At 36.8% G+C, this 27056-nt stretch overlaps 1 protein-coding gene and 1 long non-coding RNA gene across 2 annotated transcripts in view; both read right to left on the bottom strand.

Annotated features, from left to right (window-relative positions):
- LOC307185494 (uncharacterized protein) overlaps positions 1-27056 on the bottom strand; it is a gene marked incomplete at its 5' end in the record, with an annotated part of 302661 nt that overhangs the window by 213550 nt on the left and 62055 nt on the right. The window lies entirely within an intron of this gene.
- On the bottom strand, positions 80-25283 carry LOC307185649. Its single transcript, XR_013828134.1, has 3 exons — positions 24872-25283; positions 8006-8097; positions 80-191 (listed from the first exon to the last, which is right to left on the bottom strand). It is a non-coding gene; the product is annotated as an uncharacterized lncRNA (long non-coding RNA).

Below are 27056 nucleotides of genomic sequence, written 5' to 3'. Positions count from 1 at the left end.
TATCTTTGTTTTAAATATTAAAGCTCCGATATACTAGAATATTTTCTTGAACGTGACATAAAATGAAAATTACCTGGTTTCTATGGAACTAGATCATCTTTCAAGTGGCCCAGATGACTATGACTTGACCCAAAATGCATTCATGCCTGCATTAATTATTCCATTCAGCCAATAATCATTTTAAAATGAAACTGGACCAAAGAAAAAAAGAATAAGTTAAAATACAATGTCTTATTTAAATAACAACAAAAAAAGAAATAAATGAAGTTGTGAGAGCTTTCTAATATTAAAAAGATTTTAAACAGTGTTTAAGTAAGATGTTCTTTTTGGCAGCTTTTATTAACTTTGTTGGCCCATTTACAAACTGGTATATATAAAAATATATATATATATTTATTTTCAATGGTATATATATTTTTATTATTTTTTATTAAAGTATAGTTCATTTGCAATGTTGTGTTAGTTTCAGGTATACAGCAAAGTGATTCAGTTATACTTATATATAACTGATTCTTTTCCATTATATATTATTAGAAGATACTGAATGTAGTATGCTGTGCTATACAGTAGGTCCTTGTTGTTTATCTATTTTATATACAGTAGTTTGTATCTATTAATCCCAAACTCCTAATTTATCCCGCCTCCGCCTTCCCCTTTGGTAACCATAAGTTTGTTTCCTATGTCTGTGAGTCTGTTTCTGTTTTGTAAATAAATTCATTTGTATCATTTTTTTTAGATTCCAATATAAGTGATATCATGATATTTGTCTTTCTCTGTCTTACTTCCCTTAGTGTAATAATCTCTAGGTCCATCCATGTTGCTGCAAATGGCATTATTTCATTCTTTTTATGGCTCAGTAATATTCCATTGTATATATATATACCACATCATCTTTATCCATTTATCTATTGATGGACATTTAGGGTGCTTCCATGTCTTGGCTATTGTAAATAGTGTGGCTATAAATATTGGGGTGCATGTATCTTTTCGAATTAGAGTTTTCATCTTTTCCAGATATATGCCCAGGAGTGGGATTGCAAGGATTGCAGGATCACATGGTAACTCTATTTTCAGGTTTTTTTTTTTTTTTTTGCGGTATGCGGGCCTCTCACTGTTGTGGCCTCTCCCGTTGCAGAGCACAGGCTCTGGACGTGCAGGCTCAGCGGCCATGGCTCACGGGCCCAGCCGCTCCGCGGCATGTGGGATCTTCCCAGACCGGGGCACGAACCCGTGTCCCCTGCATCAGCAGGCAGACTCTCAACCACTGCGCCACCAGGTAAGCCCTATTTTCAGTTTTTTAAGGAACCTCCATACTGTTCTCCATAGTGGCTGCACCAATTTATATTCACACCAACAATGTAGGAGGGTTCCTTTTTCTCCACACCCTGTCCAGCATTTATTATTTGTAGACTGTTTAATGATGGCCATTCTGACTGGTGTGAGGTGATACCTCATTGTAGTTTTGATTTGCATTTCTCTAATAATTAGGGGTGTTGAGCATCTTTTCATGTGCCTGTTGGCCATCTGTACGTCTTCTTTGGAAAAATGTCTATTTAGGCCTTCTGCCCATTTTTCGATTGGGTTGTTTGGTTTTTTTTGTTATTGAGTTGTATGAGCTGTTTGTATATTTTTGAAATTAATCCCTTGTCGGTCACATCACTTGCAAAGATTTTCTCCCATTCTGTAGGTTGTCTTTTCATTTTGTGTATAGTTTCCTTTGCTGTGCAACAGTTTATAAGTTTGATTCCGTCCCATTTATTTTTGCTTTTATTTCTTTTGACTTGAGAGACTGATCTAAGAAAACTTTGCTATAATTTATTCAGCCAATGTTTTGCCTATGTTCTCTTCTAGGAGTTTTATGGTGTCATATCTTATATTTAAGTCTTTAAGTCATTTTGAGTTTATTTTTATGTGTGGTGAGTGAGGGAGTGTTCTAACTTCTTTGGTTTACATGTGGCTGCCCAGCTTTCCCAATACCACTTGCTGAAGTCTTTTCTTCATTGTATAAGCTTCCCTCCTTTGTCAAAGATTAATTAACCATAGGTGTGTCAGTTTATTTCTGAACTCTCTATTCTGTTCCATTGAGCCATATGTCTGTTTTTGTGCCAATACCACATTGTTTTGATTACTGTAGCTTTGTAGTATTCTCTGAAGTTTGGGAGGGTTATGCCTCCAGCTTTGTTCTTTTTCCTCAGAATTGTCTTGGAAATTCTGGGTCTTTTGTGTGTTTCCATATAAATTTTAGGATATTTTCTAGTTCTGTGAAAAATGTCATGGGTAATTTGATATGTAGATTAAACCTGTAGATTGCTTTGGGTAGTATGTCCATTTTAACAATATTAATTCTTCCTCCAAGAGCATGGGATATCTTTCCATTTCTTTGAATCAACTTCAGTTTCCTTTATCAATGTTTTATAGTTCTCAGGATATAAGTCTTTCACCTCCTTTGTCAGATTTATTCCTAGGTATTTTATTATTTATTCTTTTTGACGCAATTTTAAAAGGGATTTTTTTTTTTACTTTCTCTTTCAGATATTTCATTATTAGTGTAAAGAAATGCAACAGATTTCTGTATGTTAATCTTATATCCTTTTTTTTTGTATTTGTATTCTTTTTTTTTCCTATAGTAGTATGTACAAAGTCCAATGAAAGCTGCTTATGGTTTATGCACACATGTATAACAGAAGAGTAATAAAGCTGGCAGCCAGAATGCCAAAAAAAGAGGAAACCAAGACTCAAGACCTGACAGAAGAAGTCAAGGGACTGTTTCTCCTATGAGTCTGAGGAGCAATTTCAGTGGAATTAAGGAGGAAGTGGCTGGAAAGAACTTAAGTTGAAGTCAGACAGTGGAGTGGCTGAATTTATTATTATGAAACAGTGCAATTCTTGGTGTTGGCAATGTCTATGGTGTTGTGAGCATGGGTGGTCAATATACATTAGTAGTAAAGCTCACTCTAAACTTACAGAGATTAATGCTAAGGAAAAAAATGACTAAATAGAGATACGATAAATCTAAATTTTTTTCACATTAAAGTTACAAAATATATTTCAGTATTGCCAAAAATTTAATTTCCAGACCCTGAAAATAATGAACTTCTACTATATGCCAGACATTCACCTGGATGCTTTACATACAACCTCATTTAATTTTCATAATTAGCACATGAAGATGAAAATCGTTATTACCTTCAGCTTACAGCTGAGAAAACTGTGGATCTGAATATGTAACTTTCTCAAAGTTGCCTAAAATGTAAGTGATGAAACAGGGTTCAAAGCCAGACAACTGGACTCCAGGGACTATATTCTTAAGCACAGTTGCATTGTACTATTATCTAAAAATGAAACCGGGAAGAAGAAGAGATCTTACTGAAGAGGAACAGCAGAAATAACAACAGTATCTAAGTATAAAAGGAATATTTTGCTGCAGTGTTTGTTAACATTGACTGTTACAGATTCATTAGCAAATCTAATTACAACTAGGAACACTGTCTAAAGGAAATGCCCATACATATACTTTAAAAATGGATTTGTATAGTCTCTTTGAAAAACTGAATAAAAATGAAACATTTATTAAAATGATAGGCGCATAGAAAACATATACGATTTGAAACATTTGGCAAAATAGTTAATACTCTGTGCAACATGGGAGATTTGTCTATGAAACTGGTTACATTTTTTGTAGTCACTTTGAGCTTTAAGGATTTTGAAATATATTTATGATCAGAATTAATAAGCTCCAGTTTGCAGAGTCATCCATAGCATTATGATATTCTTTTATGTGAGACATGAAAATTCTAAACATCCTGTACTGTACTAAGGTTCTGTCTGGCAAGGGATTACCACGAGACACCTTTATGTGTTGTTTGAAAATTTCTTTGCAAAGGTCAGTTCCCTAAAGGCTTGATATTGGTAATTGGTTCAAAAGCAAACCACTTCTTCAAAATGTGTCGCTTTCTGTCTGATTAGAGCTTAGAGGCCAAAACAAAAGAGGGTTTTAAATAATCTTTGTTTCTAAAACAGACTTATTCAGAGTCAGTTTCACGGGCATAGGAATCCATACTCCTCAGCATTTTGTTAGGAAAATTCTGTGGTGAGACAGGGTTCTTACCTTGTGAGAATTACTAAGATAAAATTGGCATTTTTAGAGCTTATTATTTGCTTCCCTCTGGCAGCTGCCATATTGCTGTGAATATTACTGGGTCTGCCATCATTTGTGACATACTCCATAGTGCTATCAGACTCTACCCTAATGCAGATTGATTAATCAGAAGGCTCCTACATTTTAATAAAACATTAAAAACATTCTTGGCAGCATGAGGACTGAAAGCAATACTGTGGTAAACTCTGAGCTGTCTGTGGCATTCCGAGAGGATCAAGATGAGAACCGTCCACTGATTTCGTAGCTCCAGATATGGTCATATCATTGTATAAATGATTTGTGAAAATATATAATGACCAAAATGGGTAATGTATTTAAAATTAGTCATAGATAAAAACTGAGTCTACTGTTATTCTTTCCAGAAGAATCACAGAAAGGGAAATAATGACAATCTGTTTTTCTTCTTCTTTTTGTATTCTATAAATTATATGATTTTTTATGCCACTTAGTACATTCCTGTCTTACCTTCAAAAGCTTTCTGGAGAAACCATAAGAAGAAGAAAAGAAAATGGATAGAAGAAGATTCAAACATGAGAATGAAGAAACTGAGCCCTAGAGAAGAACTGAATCAGAATATAAAATTGATCATCTACTTGTGCACAATAAACCAGTGTCATTAGCTGTATAGGATAGTGTGGAGTACCCTAAGAATGTGAAAAATGCAGGAACTAAAGTAGTTTTTAAGACTGAATCTGGTCGAATTTATTTATTCATTCAGTTACAAGCAACCAGTGGGAATAAAACAATTTAGCCTAAGTGTCTCCCTGAGACATTTATAAATAAATACCAGGCACAAGAGCCAGGCTATATGGAACTATTACCTGGAATTATAATTTAAAGTAATTATTGTACTTCAGAGTGATTATAATTATCAAAAATTTAATCATTAATATTGACCCTGTTTAGGGAAATACTATGCCAGGAGTTGGTTACATGGTCTCATAGAAAAGGATAATCCAACCACCCAGAGATTTCCTTGTGCTCATTCATGTATTTTCAAAAGACAAGTGACCTAGACTGAAAATATGAATGCGTTGGTCCTTATGTGGGTTATGGTATTAGTAGTGTCTACATAGGCTTAGCCTATTAACTTCTGTTGCTCTATTTCTATTTTCAACTTCTGATTATATTGTGTCTTATCATGAAGATTTCCTTTGGGTAGACAATGTACTGATCTCATTATTCAAATATTTTTAGTGTCCTGGGCAGTTGATGCCCAATTCTCATTGCAACTTATTGGATTATAATTCAGTCTGGATTATAATATCATTCTATGTGAAACTGGGTAATATGATTTCTCCCCCTGAGAATATTTTACAATTTTAATTTTTGGAAAGAAAGAGAGGAAAAAATAATATTTTTGTGCTTAGAAGGTTCAAGTCAAATTCCTGGAACATGGTTAATTTCATAAGAAATTATCCATGTTGATAGGTGCACTGCGAGACTGACAATCTATTAAGTCTCTCAGTCAGTCATATTCCTTCATGACACTAAGCTTTTGTGAACTACACTAAGTCAATTTGGCCATTTACTATATTAGGCTATTTTGGTACCTATTCATAGGCTTCAGAAATCAGACATGAGGGCTCTAAGTCAACTCTCTTACAATCTTGTTACCAGATGAGAGCAAGTCTGTGAATGAATTCTGTACCAACAAGCAGGCAAAAATTAAGGCACACAACTTATTCTTGTGGGCTCAGCAAAGTTGCAGACACTCCTAAGCACTTTGTATGATTGATTCAAGGCTCATGCAATGATATTTTAGCAGCAGAAGCCAGCTAACCTTCAGTTAGAATCTTATTACAGAAGTCACCATTATGTGGCAAAAAAAAAAGAATCAGATGAATGTCCTATGCATAGAGCACCAACGCAAGATTGCTACATTTTTGTTCATACAAGGGCAAATGTTTTTGAACAATATTTAGAGCCAAATCACATATCTAGAAAAGAAAAAGCAAAATATTTCCAACATTTTTTATGCTGCTACAATTAGTCTCTTGCCATTAACCCAGCAATCATGACAATATTATTGATAATCATTTTGCTTGAGAAAAGGTTAAGTTTTGCCTAAATCATTTGTAGCCTTTTTGTATACAACGTCCATTAAGACGCTGAAATCCAATAAAATCATGGTTGAGATTCAATGTGGGAGGGTACAGTCTTAAAAGCCCACTCAGTGTATTAACACTCTGTCCAAATTCACATGTGACCTCTGGGGACATGAGAGGGAAGTGACTGCAATGTTGATAGCCTGTATCCATTGCATTTCTGTGTTTTGTTTCACATCAGTGGACTGACAAAGTGGGAAAGGCACATCTCACAAGGCAGTCACTTTCACCAGTCACAAAGAGGTGGCAGATCACTGATGGATGAGCCCAAAGGCAAACAGTTTAGGAGATAGTGGCAGCTGTGTCAAGCTGGGTAAGAATGCAATGATCTAGAGCAAGCATGAAGTTGTTGATACCATTGCTAAGTCCACAGGGCTAGTTTCATCATTGTCAGCTCCTAGGCAGAAGACTGTGAACTGATTTGGATCTTTGCTCTCCTTATTTAGCATGTCAGAGTAGAACACAATGAACCATTGATAAACCAATTACCACCCTCTAACATAGGTAGATGTGCTGATACAGTAAATTTTTTCTTGCTTTTAGGGATAAACTCTTTATTAGTGCTCCTGCAACCAATCCTAGGTGACTAAAGGGGTTTCTTGCTAAGGTTTCCCCTTCTCTTGCTCTTGTCCCAGACTGGTGAAGAAGGAGGGTCTCACCAAAGGTCCGTGCCATCATCATCTTCAATTTCACTGACAGATACTGTGACGACATCTTTACAGTTTTTCATTCTTTCCGTTTTGTTTTTTTACTTCATCAGCAGAAAAATGTAGTTTATAAAAGTAAGGATGGGTGGGAAAAAGGCAAATTTCCTTCTCTGCAAATCACTCTCCCAAACTTGTGGGAAGTGCTTCAACTGTTATTGATAAACTAGGATCTTCAAACTTAGGCACTTGGACCTTGGACACTGTGCAGCAGAAACTTCAGTTTCCCTCTCTTAAAATCTTTTTGGCTGTCATTGTGATTCTTCCTCTCTAATTTTACTCCCCATTCCATTCTGCTTCTTTGTTCTGGGCTATTGCTATTACCACAATTCCTAGCCTCTAAGAGTGTTAAAACAAAGCAAAAGAGAAAAGGTAAAGGTGGTCCTCTCTGCAGCCCCAGCCTCCACTACTCTTCCTTCACTCCCTCTTACTTCTCACCAACCTTCCAGCATTGAATAAATGAGACTAAGTAAAAGCATGGAGTCCAAATAAGAACTGCTCAAATAACAAGTAACCATTTTTGGAGTATGCATTTCTGCATGTATTAAAAAAGCTCTCTGAGAAGTGTAGATTAAAGTCAGCACGTACAAATTTATGTTGAATTCTGTATACTGAAACATTTCAAAGTAAATTAAGGCAACATAGCACTGTCATTACACATGTCACTTTCAGTTTTAAATGCATAATATAATACATTAATGATGTATGACAGTTTCTTGAAAACATCTCAAATAGCTTTATGAATGGGTTCAGATATTTTAGAATGGAGAGTGATAGTGTAAATTCATAAAACTTGCTCTTCTAGTTTTAAGATTGCACAAATATAAAAGACAGCATAAGAAGATTACCAAAACAGATTATACTTGATTATATACTTTTATTTCATTATATATATAATTCTGAGAGGCTGTTAATCCAGAAAGATGAATTGATCAAATTTTATTATGTACTTGCTGTGTAATCTAAAATATTCTCAAAAACAGACATATGGATCAATGGAACAGAATAGAGAGCCCAGAAACAAATCCACATACCTATGGTTGACTAACCTTCAAGAAAGGAGGCAAGAATATACAATGGAGAAAACACAGTCTCTTCAGCAAGTGGTGTTGGGAAAACTGGACAGCTGCATGTAAATCAATGAAGTTAGAACACTCCTTAACACCATACACAAAAATAAACTCAAAATGGCTTAAACACTTAAATATAAGACATGACAACATAAAGTTCCTAGAAGAACACAGGCAACACATGATCAGACATAAATTGTACCAATATTTTCTTAGGTCAGTCTCCCAAGGCAATAGAAATAAAAGCAAAAATAAACAAACGGGATCTAACCAAACTTATAAATTTTGGCACAGCAAATGAAGCCATAAACAAAATGAAAAGATAACCTAAGGATGGTGAAAAAATGTTTGCAAATGATGCGGCCAACAAGGGATTAATTTAAAAAATATACAAACAGCTCATACAAGTCAATAACAAAACAACAACAAAAAAAAACCCAATTGAAAAATGGACAGAAGACCTAAATAGACATTTCTCCAAAGAAGACATACAGATGGCCAACAGGCACATGAAAAGATGCTCATCATTGCTATTATTAGAAAAATGTGAATCAAAACTACAATGAGTTACCACCTCACACCTGTCAGAATGGCCATCACTAAAAATTCTACAAATAATAAATGCTGGAGTGGATGTGGAGAAGAGGAAACCCTCTACACTGTTGGTGGGAATGAAAATTTGTGCAGCCACTATGGAGAACAGTATACAAGTTCCTTAAAAAACTGAAAATAAAGTTGCCATATGATCGAGCTATGCCATTCCTGGGCATATACCCAGACAAAATTATAATCCAAAAAGATACATGAAACCCTATGTTCATAGAAGCACTATTTACAATAGCCAAGACATGGAAAAAACCTAATTGTCCATCAACAGATGGATAGAAACAGATGTGATACAGATATACAATGGAATATTACTCAGCCACAAAAAAAATGAGATAGAGTTTACACAGTGGGAGCTACTCCAAGGAGGCAGTACTTAAAGAGCACTGTGGTGTTGAGACCATCCGAACACAGTACATGTGATTCAAGGCAGCCGTATGGTTAACAGGGTCTTGGTGCTCTGGCCTGGTGTCAGGCCTGAGCCTCTGAGGTGGGAGAGCCGAGTTCAGGACACTGGACCAACAGAGACCTCCCAGCCCCATGTAATATCAATTGGCAAGAGCTCTCCCAAGATCTCCATCTCAATGCTAAGATCCAGCTCCACCCAACAGCCAGCAAGCTCCACTGCTGGACGCCACATGCCAAACAACTAGCAAGACAGGAACACAACCCCATCCATTAGCAGAGAGGCTGCCTAAAATCATAGTAAGTTCACAGACAGCCCAAAACACACCACCAGATGCAGCCCTGCACACCAGAAGGACAAGATCCAGCCCCACCCACCAGAACACAGGCACCGGTCCCCGCCACCAGGAAGCCTACACAAGCTACTGAACCAACCTTACCCACTGGGAACAGAAACCAAAAACAACGGGAAATACAAACCTGCAGCCCGTGAAAAGAGTACGCCAAACACAGTAAATTAGGTAAAATGAGAAGACAGAGATATATGCAGCAGATGAAGGAGCAAGGTAAAAACCAACCTGACCAAAAAAATGAAGAGGAAATAGGCAGTCTACCTGAAAAAGAATTCAGAATAATGACAGTAAAGATGATCCAAAATCTTGGAAATAGAATGGAGAAAATACAAGAAACATTTAACAAGGACCTAGAAGAACTAAAGAGCAAACAAACAATGGTGAAGAACACAATAAATGAAATTAAAATTTCTCTACAAGGAATCAATAGCAGAATAACTGATGCAGAAGAATGGATAAGTAACCTGGAAGACAAAATAGTGAAAATAACTACTGCAGAGCAAAATAAAGAGAAAAGAATGAAAAGAATCGAGGACAGTCACAGAAACCTCTGGGACAACATTAAATGCACCAATATTCGAATTATAGGGGGTCCCAGAAAAAGAAGAGAGAAAGAAAGGGACTGAGAAAATATTTGAAGAGATTATACTTGAAAACTTCCCTAATATGGGAGAGGATGTAGTCAATCAAATCCAGGAAGTGCAGAGAGTCCCACACAGGATAAATCCAAGGAGAAACATACCAAGACACATATTAATCAAACTATCAAAAATTCAATACAAAGAAAAAATATTAAAAGCAGTAAGGGAAAAACAGCAAATAACATACAAGGGAATCCCCAAAAGGTTAACAGCTGATCTTTCAGGAGAAACTCTGCAAGACAGAAGGGAGTGGCAGGACATATTTAAAGTGATGGAAGGGAAAAACCTACAGCCAAGATTGCTCTACCCAGCAAGGATCTCATAAGGACTTGACAGAGATATTAAAACAATTACAGACAAGCAAAAGTTAAGAGCATTTATCACATCAAACCAGCTTTACAACAAATGCTAAAGGAACTTCTCTAGGCAGGCACACAAGAGAAGGAAAAGACCTACAATAACAAACACAAACAATTAAGAAAATGGTAATAGGGACATACATATTGATAATAAACTTAAATGTAAATGGATTAAATGCTCCAACCTAAAGACAAAGACTGGCTAAATGGACACAAAAATAGGACCCATATATATGCTGTCTACAAGAGACCCACTTCAGAACTAGGGACACATACAGACTGAAAGTGAGGGGATGGAAAAAGATATGCACGCAAATGAAAATCAAAGGAAAGCTGGAGTAGCAATTCTCATATCAGACAAAATGGACTTTAAAATAAAGACTATTACAAGAGACAAAGAAGGACACTACATAATGATCAAGGGATCAATCCAAGAAGAAGGTATAACAATTGTAAATATTTATGCACCCAATATAGGAGCACCTCAATAATGCTAACAACCATAAAAGTGGAAATCGATGGTAACACAATAATACTAGGGGACGTTAACACCTCATTTTCACCAATGGACAGATCATTCAAAATGAAAATAAATAAGGAAACACAAGCTTTAAATAACACATTAAACAAGATGGACTTAATTGATATTTATAGGACATTCCATCCAAAAACAACAGAATACACTTAATCTCAAGGGCTTATGGCACATTCTGCAGGAGAGATCATATCTTGGGTCACAAATCAAGCCTTGGTAAATTTAAGAAAATTGAAATCATATCAAGTATCTTTTCTGACCACAACTCTAGGAGACTAAATATCGATTACAGGAGAAAAACTGTAAAAAATACAAACACATGCAGGCTAAACAATACACTACTAAATAAACAAGAGATCACAGAGGAAATCAAAGAGGAAGTCAGAAATTACCTAGACACAAATGGCAATGAAAACACAACAACCCAAAACCTATGGGATGCAGAAAGCAGTTCTAAGAGAGAAGTTTATAGCAATAGAAGCCTACCTCAAGAAACAAGAAACATCTCAAATAAACAACCAAACTTTAAACCAAAATCAATTAGAGAAAGAAGGACAAAAACCCCCCAAATTTAGCAGAAGGAAAGAAATCATAAAGATCAGAACAGAAATAAATGAGAAAGAAATGAAGGAAACAATAGCAAAGATCAATAAAACTAAAAGCGGGTTCTTTGAGAAGATAAACAAAATTGATAAACTACTAGCCAGACTCATCAAGAAAAAAAGTGAGAATACTCAAATCGACAGAATTAGAAATGAAAAAGGAAAAGTAGCAACTGACATTGCAGAAATACAAAGACTCATGAGGGATTACTCCAAGCAACTATATGCCAATAAAATGGACACCCTGGAAGAAATGGACAATTTCTTAAGAAAAGCACACCCTTCCACGACTGAACCAGGAAGAAATAGAAAATATAAACAGACCAATCACAAGCACTGAAATTCAGGCTGTGATAAAAAATCTTCCAACACACAAAAGCCCAGGACCAGATGGCTTCACAGATGAATTCTATTCAACATTTAGAGAAGAGATAACACCCATCCTTGACAAGTTCTTCCAAAATATAGCAGAGGGAGGAACACTCCCAAACTCATTCTACGAAGCCACCATCACCCTGGTACCAAAACCAGAAAAAGATGTCACAAAAAAAGGAAACTATAGACCAATATCACTGATGAACATAAATGCAAAATTCCTCAACAAAATAATAGCAAACAGAATCCACAGCACATTAAAAGGATCATAAACTATGATCAAGTGGGGTTTATCGCAGGAATGCGATGATTCTTCCGTATATGCAAATCAATCAACGTGATACACCATATTAACAAACTGAAGGATACAAAACATATAATAATCTCAACAGATGCAGAAAAAGCTTTTGACAAAATTCAACACCCATTTATGATAAAAACTCTCCAGAAAGTAGGCGTAGAGGGAACTTAACATAATAAAGGCCATATATGACAAACCCAGAGCCAACATCATTCTCAATAGTGAAAAACTGAAATCATTTCCATTAAGATCAGGAACAAGACAAGGTTGCCCACTCTCACCACTGTTATTCAACATAGTTTTGGAAGTTTTAGCCACAGCAGTCAGAAAAGAAAAAGAAATAAAGTGAATCCAATCAGAAAAGAAGAAGTAAAGCTGTCACTGTTTTCAGATGACATGATACTATACATAGAGAATCCTAAAGATGCTACCAGAAAGCTACTAGAGTTAATCAATGAATGTTGGTAAAGTAGCAGGATACAAAATTAATGCACAGAAATCTCTTGCATTCCTATACTCTAATGATGAAAAATCTGGAAGAGAAATTAAAAAAACACTGCCATTTATCATTGCAACAAAAAGAATAAAATGCCTAGGAATAAACCTACTTAACTAGACAAAAGACCTGTATGCACAAAACTGTAAGACAAGGATGAAAGAAATTAAAGAGGATACAAAACAGATGGAGCGATATACCATATTCTTGGATTGGAAGAATCAATATTATGAAAATGGCTATAGTACCCAAAGCTATCTATAGATGCAATGCAATCCATATCAAACTACCAATGGCATTTTTCACAGAACTAGAACAAAAGAATTTCACAATTTGTATAGAAACACAAGAGATCCCGAATAGCCAAAGCAATCTTGAGTAAGAAAAATGAAGCTGGGGCTTCCCTGGTGGCGCAGTGGTTGAGAGTCCACCTGCCAATGACAGGGGACACAGGTTTGTGCCACGGTCCGGGAGGATCCCACATGCCGTGGAACAGCTGCGCCTGTGAGCCATGGCTGCTGAACCTGCACATCCGGAGCCTGTGCTCCGCAACGGGAGAGGTCACAACAGTGAGAGGCCCGTGTACAGCAAAAAAAAAAATAAAAGAAAAGAAAAGAAAAATGGAGCTGGAGGAATCAGGCTCCCTGACTTCAGAGTATACTACAAAGCTACAGTAATCAAGACAATATGGTATTGGCACAAAAACAGAAAGATAGATCAATGGAACAGGATAGAAAGACCAGGGATAAACCCATGCACATATGGCCACCTTATTTTTGATAAAGGAGGCAAGAATACACAATGGAGAAAAGACAGCCTCTTCAATAAGTGGTGCTGGGAAAACTGGACAGCTACATGTAAAAGAATGAAATTAGGACACTCCCTAACACCATACACAAAAATAAATTCAAAATGGATTAATGACCTAAATGTAAGGGCAGACACTATAAAACTCTTAGAGGAAAACAGGAAGAACACTCTTTGACATAAATCACAGCAAGATCCTTTTTGACCCACCTCTTAGAGAAATGGAAATAAAAACAAAAATAAACAAATGGGACCTAATGAAATTTAAAAGCTTTTGCACAGCAAAGGACACCATAAACAAGACGAAAGTCAACCCTCAGAATGGGAGAAAATATTTGCAAACGAAGGAACTGATAAAGGATTAATCTCCAAAATATACAAGCAGCTCATGCAGCTCAATATCAAAAAAAACAAACAACCCTATCCAAAAATGGGCGTAAGACCTAAATAGACATTTCTCCAAATATGATATACAGATTGCCAACAAACACATGAAAGGATGCCCAACATCACTCATCATTAGAGAAATGCAAATCAAAACCACAATGTGGTATCACCTCACACTGGTAAGAATGGGCATCATCAGAAAATCTACAAACAATAAATGCTGGAGAGGGTGTGGAGAAAAGGGAACCCTCTTGCACTGTTGGTGGGAATTTAAATCGATATAGCCACTATGGAGAACAGTATGGAGTTCCTTAAAAAACTAAAAATGGAACTACCATCTGACCCAGCAATCCCACTACTGGGCATGTACCATGAGAAAACCATAATTCAAAAAGAGTCATATACCACAATGTTCTTTGCAGCACTATTTACAGTCACCAGGCCATGGAAGCAACCTAAGCGTCCATCAACAGATGAATGGATAAAGAAGATGTGGCACATATATACAATGGAATATTACTTAGCCACAAAAAGAAACGAAATTGAGTTACTTGTAATGAGGTGGATGGACCTAGAGTCTGCCATATAGAGTGAAGTAAGTCAGAAGGAGAAAAAAGAGATACCGTATGCTAACACATATATATGAAATATAAAAAAAAGAGAAAAGAAAAAATGGTTCTGGTGATCCTAGGGGCAGGACAGGAATAAGGCACAGACATAGAGAATGGAGTTGAGGACAAGGGGAGGGGGGAATTGTAAGTCTGGACGAAGTGAGAGAGTAGCATTGACATATATACACTACTAAATGTAAAACAGCTAGCTAGCGGGAAGCAGCTGCATCACATGGGGAGATCAGCCCAGTGCTCTGTGACCACCTAGAGGTGTGGGACTGGGAGGGTGTGAGGGAGACAAAAGAGGGAGGGGATATGGGGATATATGTATACATATAGCCGATTCACTTTGTTATACAGCAGAAACTACACAACATTGTAAAGCAATTATACTCCACTAATGATGTTAAAAAAAAAAAAAAGAATGATATAATGCCATTTGCAGCAACATGGGTGGACCTAGAGGTTTTCATACTGAGCAAAGTAAGTCAGAGAGAGAAAGACAAATATCATATGATATCACTTATATGTGGAATCTAAAATACGACACAGGAGAACATATGTATGAAACAGAAACAGATTCACAGGCATAGAGAACAGACTTGCGGCTGCCAAGGGGGAGGTGGGATAGGGGAAGGAAGGATTGGGAGTTTGGGATTAGCGGATGCAATTATATATATATTATATATAGGATGGATAAACAACAAGGTCCTATTGTATAGCACATGGAACTTATTCAATATCCTGTGATAAACCATAATGAAAAAATATGAAAAACATATTTATAACTGAATCACTTAGCCGTACAGAAGAAATTAACACATTGAAAATCAACTATACTTCAATAAATTTAAAAGCAAAACAAAATATTCTCCACCTTTCCCCTAATTTAATTCATTTAAAATAAGTCTTGTAGGTCTGTAATTATCATTTCAAATATCAGTAAACTGACACTTATTAAGGGTGTATTTTTTAACAGACATTGTGCCATTTTAACAAGGTGAAAAATAATACAAAAATGAGACTAAGAATCTTATCTAAGCCAAATCATTAACAGTTGTGACTGAATCAAATTCTACTCCAGAGCCTACACATGGGGTTCTTACTGTTACGCCCCCTCTATTTTGCAAAATAAGTATAAGGATAAGAATAGTCATATACCTAAGGCAAAATCACTTTTTTAGTGGTAGAAACATTTTTCCAAAAACATATTGTCTGACTTCTTATTTAGCAGCTATCTACCTTTGTTTTAAATACTTTCTAGAACACTCTAAGTCAAACTAATAAAAATATTTATGCTCTTGTTTATAAGCCTGAAAGTATATTCAATATTTTTGCTGTGACTAACACAGTTCTTTTGTCAGGGTACTACTTGCCATACACTGCAAGAATACCTTGTCAATTCTGCATATGACTCTAGAGGGTATTAATCAATGAGCTTATTCAGTAAATAAAATAATCCCATTAAACTTAGTAAAAAAAGAATTGACAACAAATTCTTCCAAAGGCTCTTATAAACTATTTGGACCTATAACTAAATAAAGACAGTTATTAATCAAAAATTCAATAACTATAGAACAATGGGAGAAGGAAAATAATGATCTATCTGTTGGTACATAATTTTCCATGAATCCCTTTCTTTCTGAATACTTTGCAAGCAAAAGCACTGATGGTCTTGGGGCTTTTCTTTTAGGGTTATTTGCATAGTCTCAGACTGGAGCAGATGACAAGTTTATTGATTATCCTGTATACTAAAGATGATGTCTCCCCTGGAACAAAGATTGGGCAGTTTTTCTTTAAGTCCATTATAAAAGATTTGGGTTTCCTCAGTTCAGGGCTCTTCAGCTATGATACAAATCTACTGTATGCACCCACCTGGGCCTCTTCATCTCAGTCCACTAGACTTGGAGGTCAAGGGGGACAAATGCAATCATAAAGTTCAGAATGCTCAATGCGCCACTAGTAATCAACTCTTTTTGTCTTTGACCCAGGAGTCTTTGACCTCTGCCAGCATCCATGAAACTGTAGAAGGCTAAATTGTGACCTTGCAAGTAGTGTACAGGTACAATTAACGTCATAGTTATTGACATTGTCATGACTAAATCTCTATTCTTTCCTTTAATATAAAGCAGAGATATACTATGTTTGTGACAAAAAAGGTATTAATCTCCCAAAGAGAAGAACAGAATGTAAAATGATGGAAGCATTTAATGTGCCCTTTATAAAAGCCTTTTTAGTATTTTACTAAGATTTCCTTAAATTGATAGCTCATAGGCCAAAGATGATACTTTGACTTGTTTTTCACTGTTTAAAATTTGAAGAAAAAGAAAAAAAATCATCCTACTTCTGTTGAGTATATCCAGGAGTGGAATTCTGGGTCATAGGACAGACTTATGTTTAGCTATGATAGATATTGCCAACCATTTTTCCTGGATGGTTTTATAAAATCACACACCCAATAGCAATGTATGAGAATTTATGTATGATACCTTAAAACTGGAAACAATTGAAATATCTTTTGAATTGGAGGGAAGCAGAGGGAGGCCATATTTCCATTATAAATGAATCAACATCTCCCAGAGTGTACGAAACATTACAAATCTTAACTTGTAATCAGAAATCATGTCTTCATATCTAACTTCAAACATTTACACCATTATAGAATAGGCATAAATGCATTAAAATGATGCATTCAAGCAATATTATATGACTTTTGGGAAAATAAAAAATTATTTTAAAAATAAAATGTTATAGAGCTTAATTTTTATGAATACAACCACTCTTCAATGCATGTGTTATTAAAATATGTGGTTGTTAATTCTCCAAAGATGGCCCCGGAAATTCATAACTCTTTTAGAATCTGCAAATGGATTCGATTAATAGGATGCAGTGAAAGTAACATTTTGGAACTCCCAAGCCCAGGCCTTAAGAGGACTAGCAACTTCTGCCTCTTGTCTCTTCAGATCCAGCCTGCATGCTCTGAGAAGCCAAGCCAAATGAAGAGGCCACATGGAGTATAACCAAAGCACTATATTCAACAGCTCTAGGTGAGCTCCCAGCCAACAGCCATATGAGCCATATGAATGAGCCACTTTGGACTGCCTAGTCCAGTTGAGCACCCAGGTAAGTGAAGCTCGGCTGACTTCACTTACGTCATAAAAATCACTGAGCCAAAGCCAGCAGGCCTACAGAATCATGGAGGATAAGAACTGATTCTTGCTTTAAGCTATTACTTTTTTTTTAACTGTAGTTTTATATATTTTTATATATATATATATACACACACACACACACACACACATACATATATACAATTTAAAGGTTACTTTCCATTTATCGTTATTCCACAAAATATTGGCTATATTCCCCATGTTGTACAATACAGCCTTGAGCCTATCTTACACCCCAATATTTGTACCTCTTACTTCCCCACCCCTACATTGCCTTCCTCACACTACTGGCAACCACTAGTTTATTCTCTATATCTGTGAGTCTAAGCTATAAAGTTTTGGGGTAGTTTGTTATTCAGCAATAGATAACCAAATTAATATATGTATTTGTGTTTCTCAAAATAGAGAAATAAAGGATTAATACCATTATATGTATGTACACACATATACCAATTTTGGATTAATGTTTTTTTAATGTTCATTTTGGGTCTCTTGCTGGCAACATAACTAAGGAATACTGACAAGAGCCCATGTGAAGGCAGTATGATTACTCTCAGCATGATAAAAAGTGATTTTCAGGCCAATATCTCCCCTTTCAATTGGCAGTTAATACCACACTATATGCATGTGCTGAAATTGATCTCTGTGCACTCACATGTTTTTTAGTTTTTAAATAAAATCAGAACTGAAAATATATGTCAGACCTGCTGGTGATTAAGCTGCAGAGGCAGCAGTGGTATTACATTATGAGATAATAATGGATACTTCCTTCACTGGTATTCTGTGTTTCTTTAACTCTTTCCATCACTGGGCAGTTTGAGCCACAGTATTCATTTTTCTTGGGAAACAGAAGAGTCAAATTCTTGATCTCTAGTATTCAAACCCCAAGTTATACACATAAGGTAAATAATTGAGAATATATGATATATAAGAATAGAAGAGAGGAAAGAAGGAAAGAAGGAAAGAAAAGGAAGAAAGAAAGAAAGAAAGAAAGAAAGAAAGAAAGAAAGAAAGAAAGAAAGAAAAGGGAAAGGGAGGAAAAAGAGGGAGTTGAATTGAAAAGTTAGATCCTGGCATATCTACTGGGCCTTAGGGACTAATTTCTGTGAACCTCAGGCCCTACACCAAGCCAAATACAGAGTCGGGTAAAGGAGAGATCTGAGGGTCAATGATGAGAGAAGATTTATACTCCCAATTCCCAGAGAAGACTTCAGGTTGTTGACAAGGTTCCAGAGAATTCTGTCACTGAACCGGTGGGGAGCCATAGAGAATTAATGGAGGCAGGAGAGTCAAATGCATCCTCAGAGTGCAGTGGTTCTCAACTGGGTATGACTACCAATATCTGGAGACTTTTTAATTGTAAAGACCTGTGTAGGGGAGAGGATGGACTCTAGTGGGTACAGGCCAGGGATACTGCTAATCTCCCTATAGTGCATGGGACCACAAAGAATTAGCTAGCCCAGAGTGTCAATAGTGCCAGGGTTAAAAAATCTTGTCATAGAGCTCATTCATATCCCTGTGTGATGCATTAATAAATACCAGTGAAATGTATAGCATTGCTGGTAAGATGAACATAAAGTTAATGAAGAGCTTTATATAACTTCACTCTTTCCTTCAGTTCCCAAGTAGATTAGGAGTAATATAGGTTCTCTTTTGTATCTAAGAAGGTAAGAAAACACTGAGTAAGATACAAGCCTGGAAAGACGTGTTTTTGAACAAGGGAGAATGTGACACCCTGTTGTAAAAAACAGCACTTGAGAATCAGGTGAAATGCTGCTCAACAACTGACAGCACAGAAGGTCCAACAATAGGATTCTCAGACCCCCTCTACCACTGACTGCTGCATGATGTTAGGCCCTCATTTTTAGATGTGGCCTAAAATAAAAGGTGAGGGTTGGGAGAAATTCTTGCCCAAACTCAAGTTTTTATGACAAAATGAGGGTTTGATAGTGAGATTAAGTTCAATTTTAGAAAAACTAGGTTAAATTTTTATTACCTGAATTTGTAGAATGAATATCATGTCTGCTCCTAAACTATCATTTTTACAGTTAAAATGGAAGTTATCAGCTGCACTGAGTCACTCATCTATGCTACATCTTTCACCTTGTTGAAAACAGAGTGAGGGGTATTGGTGGTTAAATATTAAGATAAAAAAGCTAAATATGGCATATTGTTGAGTATGAAAAACACTCCATATTTAAGAAGACCTGAAATATTAAAATAAAAATATACTGTGAGTCATGTTAATTAATGCCATGTGATACTTGATGAAAACTCTACAAGATTTTTCTTTCTTTATTCCACAAAAATTTTCTATATACTTTTCTCCTGCCATAGATTGTTTATTTACTATCACGTTACATGTGAAATGAGAAAGAAAGGCTATGAATTAAATTGCTTTCAACCAACTGGACCATATTTCTTGGGTGTCCATACATTTCTAACGTAGAGGATTTGCAAAGTTATGTGACTTTATTAAATGTAGGACAGGGACCAGTGTGTCTATGAAGTTATGGTTTCCATGTGGAATAAGAAGGAAAATAAAGTCAGAAAAGGGTAGCAGACTTTTGAAGTAGAACAGAACTAAAACCAGCAGTTTTAGAAAGAATCTAAGAGTGAGCACATTGGATGGATAGGAGGCTGTGGCCTGAGGTCATCCAAGTTATGAATTGGTGGATAAAGCTCTTCTTAGTGATAGAGCATGGCTGTGTGTAGGGGATTCTGAAATAAAGTGAAGGGGAAATATGTCATAGAAAAGAAGACCAAGGAGAGTCAACTGACGAAAATGCCTATGCCTTCTACAAAATCATGGTTAATTGTGACTGCATGACTTTATGTCCATTATATAAAGTTGTGCAAGATAAATTTCTTTTAAAACTTTGTACCACAATGTTCTTTTTCCTTTTGTCTCAGTTGAATGAAGGAAAACTACATCATAAAAACGTTGTGTTCTTTTTTCTCTTTTACTACTGTAATCCACAGAAAAATGCTGGAAAGTAAATGAGCATGAAAGAGATAAAGGAAGAGAAAGAGAGAGACAGAGAGAGAGAGAGTAGAAATGGCAACCTCCCTTCTCAAGAGCTCATAGCAGGCTTAGATAATGGGTCATGATAACACTTGCCTCTGGGCCTGAGCACAGCTCTGATATTTTCTCAAGTCAGTACTCCAGAAAATCATTACGAATTTATTGAAAGGCAAGTGCGATAAAATGTATTTTATATTCTTATTGTAGATGGATCAATTTTCTTTCCTCTTGAGAAATTATCAAACAAAAACTGATACACAACTATAATTATTAGCATATTATATTCTCCTCCTTATAGGCTATCAACATGTATGAATTCTTTCACATATTCAAGATATATATGTCAAAATGTACTGTGTCACACTGTTGAGATACAAAGAATAATATGGTTGTTCCCGTCATTGAGGAACTCAAAAACCAGTCTAAAGTAGAGGTGGAGAAAAAGCCAGAGGAGAAGAAAAAGAAGAAATATGAAAAAGGTGTAATTTCTATAGAAGGAGGACAATGCGGCAATGACAGAGTGGCATGTGCAGGGGCGAAGAGATGGAAGAGAAAAGGGAACAACAGAGGAGCAGTAATTGGAAAATGCTGCAACTTCAACAAGATTCAGGAGTTTTCTTACTGTTACTACTTTTCACTCCTATGCTTCCAATTCCTATAATAGTGCCTGGCACAGAGTAGTTGTTTAATAGTATTTCGTGACTAAAATATCTTCTCATATTCTTCTCTTCTGAAGTATTTGCAAAGCTAAAGCGAGACAGAAATATAAAGGATGGCTTTTCTTTGTTCATGTATTATAGTTTTACACGATGAATTTAACACTAGTTTTTACACTGGGAAATTTCAATAGGTATGAATTTTAACTTGTTCGTTATGCATAACTTTCATTATCATTTCATAACATTGTCAAGTGGTTGGAGAAGGAATTTACTTTGCTTGAGGCCTGGCTTATTTCTGTCTGTGTATTCTGCTACTGGGTAGTCAAGCATATTTTTTTAAGCTATTTCATAGTGTTCTTCAGAATTGAGCAATACCCTAGGGAGCTGTCAAAGCATTGCCTGAGGTGATTTCATATGTTTGTGCTTATAATTGTGAAAATGTAACTGCAGCTGCACAGCATGAATTTGTACTGGGACAGGTCTGCATAGTTTTACATCTGCTGCAACAGTACTCTGCCATCCACGAGCAAGACGAGAGGGGGTGGGTATGTGAGTGGTGATTATTGCTGCGGGCAAAATGGAAAGTCACTTGGGAGAAAGAGAGTAGCACTAAGGACAGCATTGCGATACCAAACCAGGCAAACACCAAGGAAAAGGAAAATGGAAATAAAAAGTCTTAGGGAGTTTAGTGGATTGAGCCCTGCATCACCTACCTGCCCCATGTTTAGTGGCTGATGGCCCTCAGCTGAGCGCCTCTAGAGGCATAACTCTCAGGCTAAGAGGATCCAGTCATTCAGATCATGCCCCCTCCTCAAGGGGAACCCACATCTTAAGACTGCTAGGAAAGTAGGATGGTTCTTGGAAGCAAAATGCCAGTGAGAAGACAGTGACAACCTTGCCTCAAGGTAGGTCAATCTAAAAGGACATCTCAACTCCCCATGGGGTTGGCTAAGGCCTTTGTGACTGTATCACAGTTCAACTCCTCCCTCCGCCCAAATCTATTTCTTTACTCATCTACTAAGGATTGAGGCTAAGGGCAATCCCCAACACTACTTCTCCCTATAATAGTCCTGCATGCATATCTCCATCTGTTTTCCAAGGAACTTGGAAAATATAATATAATATATTTGGTGCCAAGAATTGTCTGATGAATCAGTCTCAGAATATTTTCAAGACTGGCTGGCAATCAGGGCTTCATCACTGGTAGTAGGTGGAGCCCTAGTAACCCCTGGCATGCCGTAGCAGTAAGATTATTACAACATTAATAAACATGGAAAATGGATATAGGACACAAGCGAAATATATTGTACTGGTTGTTGCAATATCTCAAGACTTTAAGAGGTTTAGGATATTCTAATTATAAGAATAATGGAATCAGACAGCTATGTTGAGTGCCACTCATGCCTTGGAGGAAGAAAATGAAAGGCTGTGGGTGATTAATCATCAATTATAACTGCTTTAGCTATACTGGCTAGAATCAAAGTGACTCCTTGGCAGCATGCAAAGAGAGACTTATCTCCCACAGTCAGAGGAAGATCATAGGGGTAGCAGAGCTCCAGAGAAAGATGAGTTCTCCACCCCGGCCAGTCTGCTCTGCCAAGGTCAGGTTGAGAAGTGGGACACTGATACTTGGACTGAGATATGGACATCTGACTTAGTCTTCTTGGAAACCTTGAAACTCCATATCTCCCTTAACCTACTAAACATGCAGAGGTAGTTCCCTCTTTTCTTTTAGAGACTAGCATTCCTCCTTTGCTTGGAGATGATGCAAAGACTTCAGGATCTAACCCCATTTTCTTTTCTGATCACCAGATTCATCACTATGGTCACATTACAATGCAGTTAAGATAGGGGAAGTGCTGGGCCTCCTGAGGGAGGAAAGGATCTATATTCCAAAGAAGCTGCAGGAACTAGTCCACATATTTTGGAAGAAGCTCTAAAAGTATATATAATACCAGATTCCAAAAAGCTATAGTAAGGGAGGTGGAAAATAAGGATGGAAAAGGGAAAGCTGATTGATTTGGGAGTGTTCTTCCAGTATACAGGATTTAACACACTGGAAAAGACCTACTGATGCTAACACTGCCAAAAGACCTGTTGGAATCTTGAAGAAAGCAATGTACCATAGTAAGTGCAGCAGATATGCCACTGATTACTTTGACAGACAGTGGAGAAAAGGGGGCCAGAAGGCTTAGAGAGGCAGGCATGTTAGAGTAGCTATACTATGTGAGACTAGAAAACGCATCAACTGATTATGCTCCACAGAGGAGCCCAGAAGACATCCCATTTCATAAAGTGTTTATAAAGCACATGTTGGTGAAAGTTACATTGTGGGTATCTTTGTGAAGCTCAATGATGGTTGCACTCTTGTAGGTCAGGCTAAAGGGGCGATAACAGAATCCTGATATAATAGAAGTCAAATAGCAGAGCCTAAGTGTCAGAAAAAGGCAGGAATGGTTATAAAGGGTAAGAAAGATGGCCTGGCAGCTAGGAGAGCTTGATCTGGAGATAATGGTGAGAATGATAAAGAGAATAATCATCAATAGGGGCAAGAGAAATGAGCAGAAAATAAGGATATTATTCAATCCATAAAATCAAAATAACAAGGACTGTATAATCAGAAAACTGATAAAATGACCCCAGTAAAAAGTCACAATCCCTAATCCAAATTCTGGATTTAAGCCAGTTTTTCGACTTGAGACCCACTAAAGCAAGAAGAGCCTAGATTCTCAGGAGGAGGGACCCTGTATCTTTACAGCAAGTGTATACTGTCTAACTTGCCACCAACAGATACAGAAGCTGAGAACTTCATATGACACTAAACCTCAAGGAGATCAGTAAGCCACTGGGTGGCAAGTAGATTAAATTGGACACCTTCCATCCTTGAAAGGAAAGCAATTTATCATAAATAGGATTGACATGTATTTTGAAAGTAGGTTTATATCTATCTTTGAGCCTCAGTCAGAACCACTATCCATGTTGGTGTATGATGCACCAACATGGGATCTTGCATAACATCTGATTGAACTAAGGAACCCACCTAAAAGACACAGAGGTATGGCATGAGATCCAACGATCCTACTGTATAACTTATCCTTCAGAAGCTTCAGGCCTTATAGAGTGATGGGATGTGGGATGGCCTCGTTAAGGTGCAACCAAAGCTCCAGTTTAAATGATATTCTGCAAAGCTGATAAGCTATCCTCCAAGGGGGGAAGAGACATTCATACATTTTTATAAATCTTTGTATTTATAAGTTATATATGTATTTATAAATTAATTATAATATGTATAGTAGTATATGTATTATATCCCATATAAATATATATTATTTGTTACATATATACACATATATATTATAAATCAATCAATGGTAATTACCTAATTTTCACTTTATTTTTATGAACTCTTTTAGACTTATTTAGATCTATATTTTAATCAGATATCATTATTGAATATACATTTAAAAGGAAATAAATGTGTAATTGATTAAGCCATACCTAAAATCTATTTTCATCTGACTTCTGATTCAATGTTTGGTACAGTCATCATTGCTCATGTTTTCTTGCATAGTATTTAATTCCATTCTATCACCAGCCTAGCATTTCTCAAAGAGTGTCCCGCTGCTCTCTCTGGGATTCCTTTATAAGCCACTGACACTCATGATGCAGGTTTTGATGCTGGTGTTTTTCCATCTACAGCCCATTTCACATCTGAGGAAAGAGATGTTTAGTGAAAGTAGGTGGCATATGAAAGTCCTAAAATTTTAAAAAGAAAGTAAAACATTTATATTGTAGGTCATTAGCAGGTACATATTTATACCTATATTTTTATGTCATGAGTATAGGGAATCACTTTGCTATTGAATAGATGATAGTGATGGCAAGAGAAAAAAATGAGGTTTGCATTTTCCTGGTCCCAGTATGATCCTAGGAAACTGGGTTATTATCTGCTAACTTCTTGTATTAATTGCACAGAACTCCTTTAATCTTAATCCTTGTGACTTGTCATTCCTTAAGGAATGCTCCGCTCCATGAAGAACACCTAGGTTCCTACATTTAAATTAAGTTAGAGATCTTCTGTCTGTTTCTTTGCCTTCATACCCATCTGTTTGTTATGATTATAGGGAGTTTTAGTCCAGCTAAGGACTTGCTTGAGGCATGTTTGGAGTCCACAAATATATATTGAGGAGGCGGCCCAGATTAAAAACAGTTCATGTAAAGTCAGTTAAAAACACAGCCAAGGGCTTCCCTGATGGCGCAGTGGTTGAGAGTCCGCCTGCCGATGCAGGGGACACGGGTTCGTGCCCCGGTCCGGGAAGATCCCACATGCCGCGGAGCGGCTGGGCCCGTGAGCCATGGCCGCTGGGCCTGCGCGTCCGGAGCCTGTGCTCGGCAGCGGGAGAGGCCACAGCGGTGAGAGGCCCGCGTACCGCAAAAAAAACCCAAAAAAACAAAAAAAAACACAGCCAATTATTAAGGTTAAGTAAAGAAAAAGAAGAAAGAGTCAAAAAATGGTTCAATGCACGGCACCAAGCAGAGGACAAGAGAGAGTATTCCAAAGGTAGGATTCCAGGACCTGAACAGGGTTCAGATAGCCAGAGCAACCCTAGGCACTGGTCCAGTAAGGAAAACAAGCTAAACAAGAGGCAGAGTAGATGGAGAGGTGCTCCAGGAAAGATAAGGCAGAAACACATTTCCTGGAGCACAGACAGAAGCAGAATGTTGGGTAGAACACCATTTCCCGGACTGTTTCTCTGGGTAGCCCTCTCATTGCCACTCTACCAGTGAGATGTTCGTGGCTTCTGACAAGGGAGATCGACAGCAACTGTAAAAAAAACACTATTGCTATTAATGCTTAAAGTGTTAACAATACTGCAGTTTAAGCGATAAGCAACCATGGCAACTAGGAAACGTAACTCCAGATGCCTACAGAACTCGGAGAGCTTTGATGGATGGGAGAATGTCTTCTTAGTTAGGAGGGATTCACACTCCCTTATTTTTTCATTTAATAAATATTGATTGAACACCTATAACTTGCCACACACTTTCTAGATGCTGACATTAAGATTAAAAATAAGTAAACCTGACTTTTGTCTAGAGCCATACCTGTGTAGCTTCAAGGATTCACAGAAAATGGCAATTCTGCACACACCTTTTACAAATGTTGTGCATGAATGGTCATTTAACTCTGTAAATTAGATAGGGCATTAATCATTACCAAATTCCTAGTATGTGTTTGGAATTGCTTTGCAGTGTTCATTGGTGTTCCATGTCCAGCTATATTCTTCCCCAGTAGGTTTACAAGTTATTTGACAGCTAGGTCTCTAACTCATTCTTTTGTCTTTGTCTCTCACTGAGTAAAGAGTAGAAATTAAAAATGCATTAACAAGTATTTGATCACGAAAAAATAAAAGCAAACAGATTCCTACAAATGTAAAGTGATGAGATATTCCTAATGATAACTTGCATTGAAGAACTGAGGGAAAAGAGATCTGATTATCTGTATATTTTCTAGTGGTTCAGTACATAAAGTTCTCATTTTAAATATACAGAAAATTATTATACATGACTCATTTATATGGAACAGTGCTGTGTGTTCCACAGCTGATCCATTCATATGGATTACACTCCAATTTAATCAAGACTGGAAAACCAGATGGTTTGAAATTTATTTAATTAATAA

Source organism: Stenella coeruleoalba (assembly GCF_951394435.1).
Source record: "Stenella coeruleoalba genome assembly, chromosome: 4".
NCBI lineage: Eukaryota > Metazoa > Chordata > Mammalia > Artiodactyla > Delphinidae > Stenella > Stenella coeruleoalba.
This window is presented reverse-complemented; position numbering and strand designations above follow the sequence as displayed.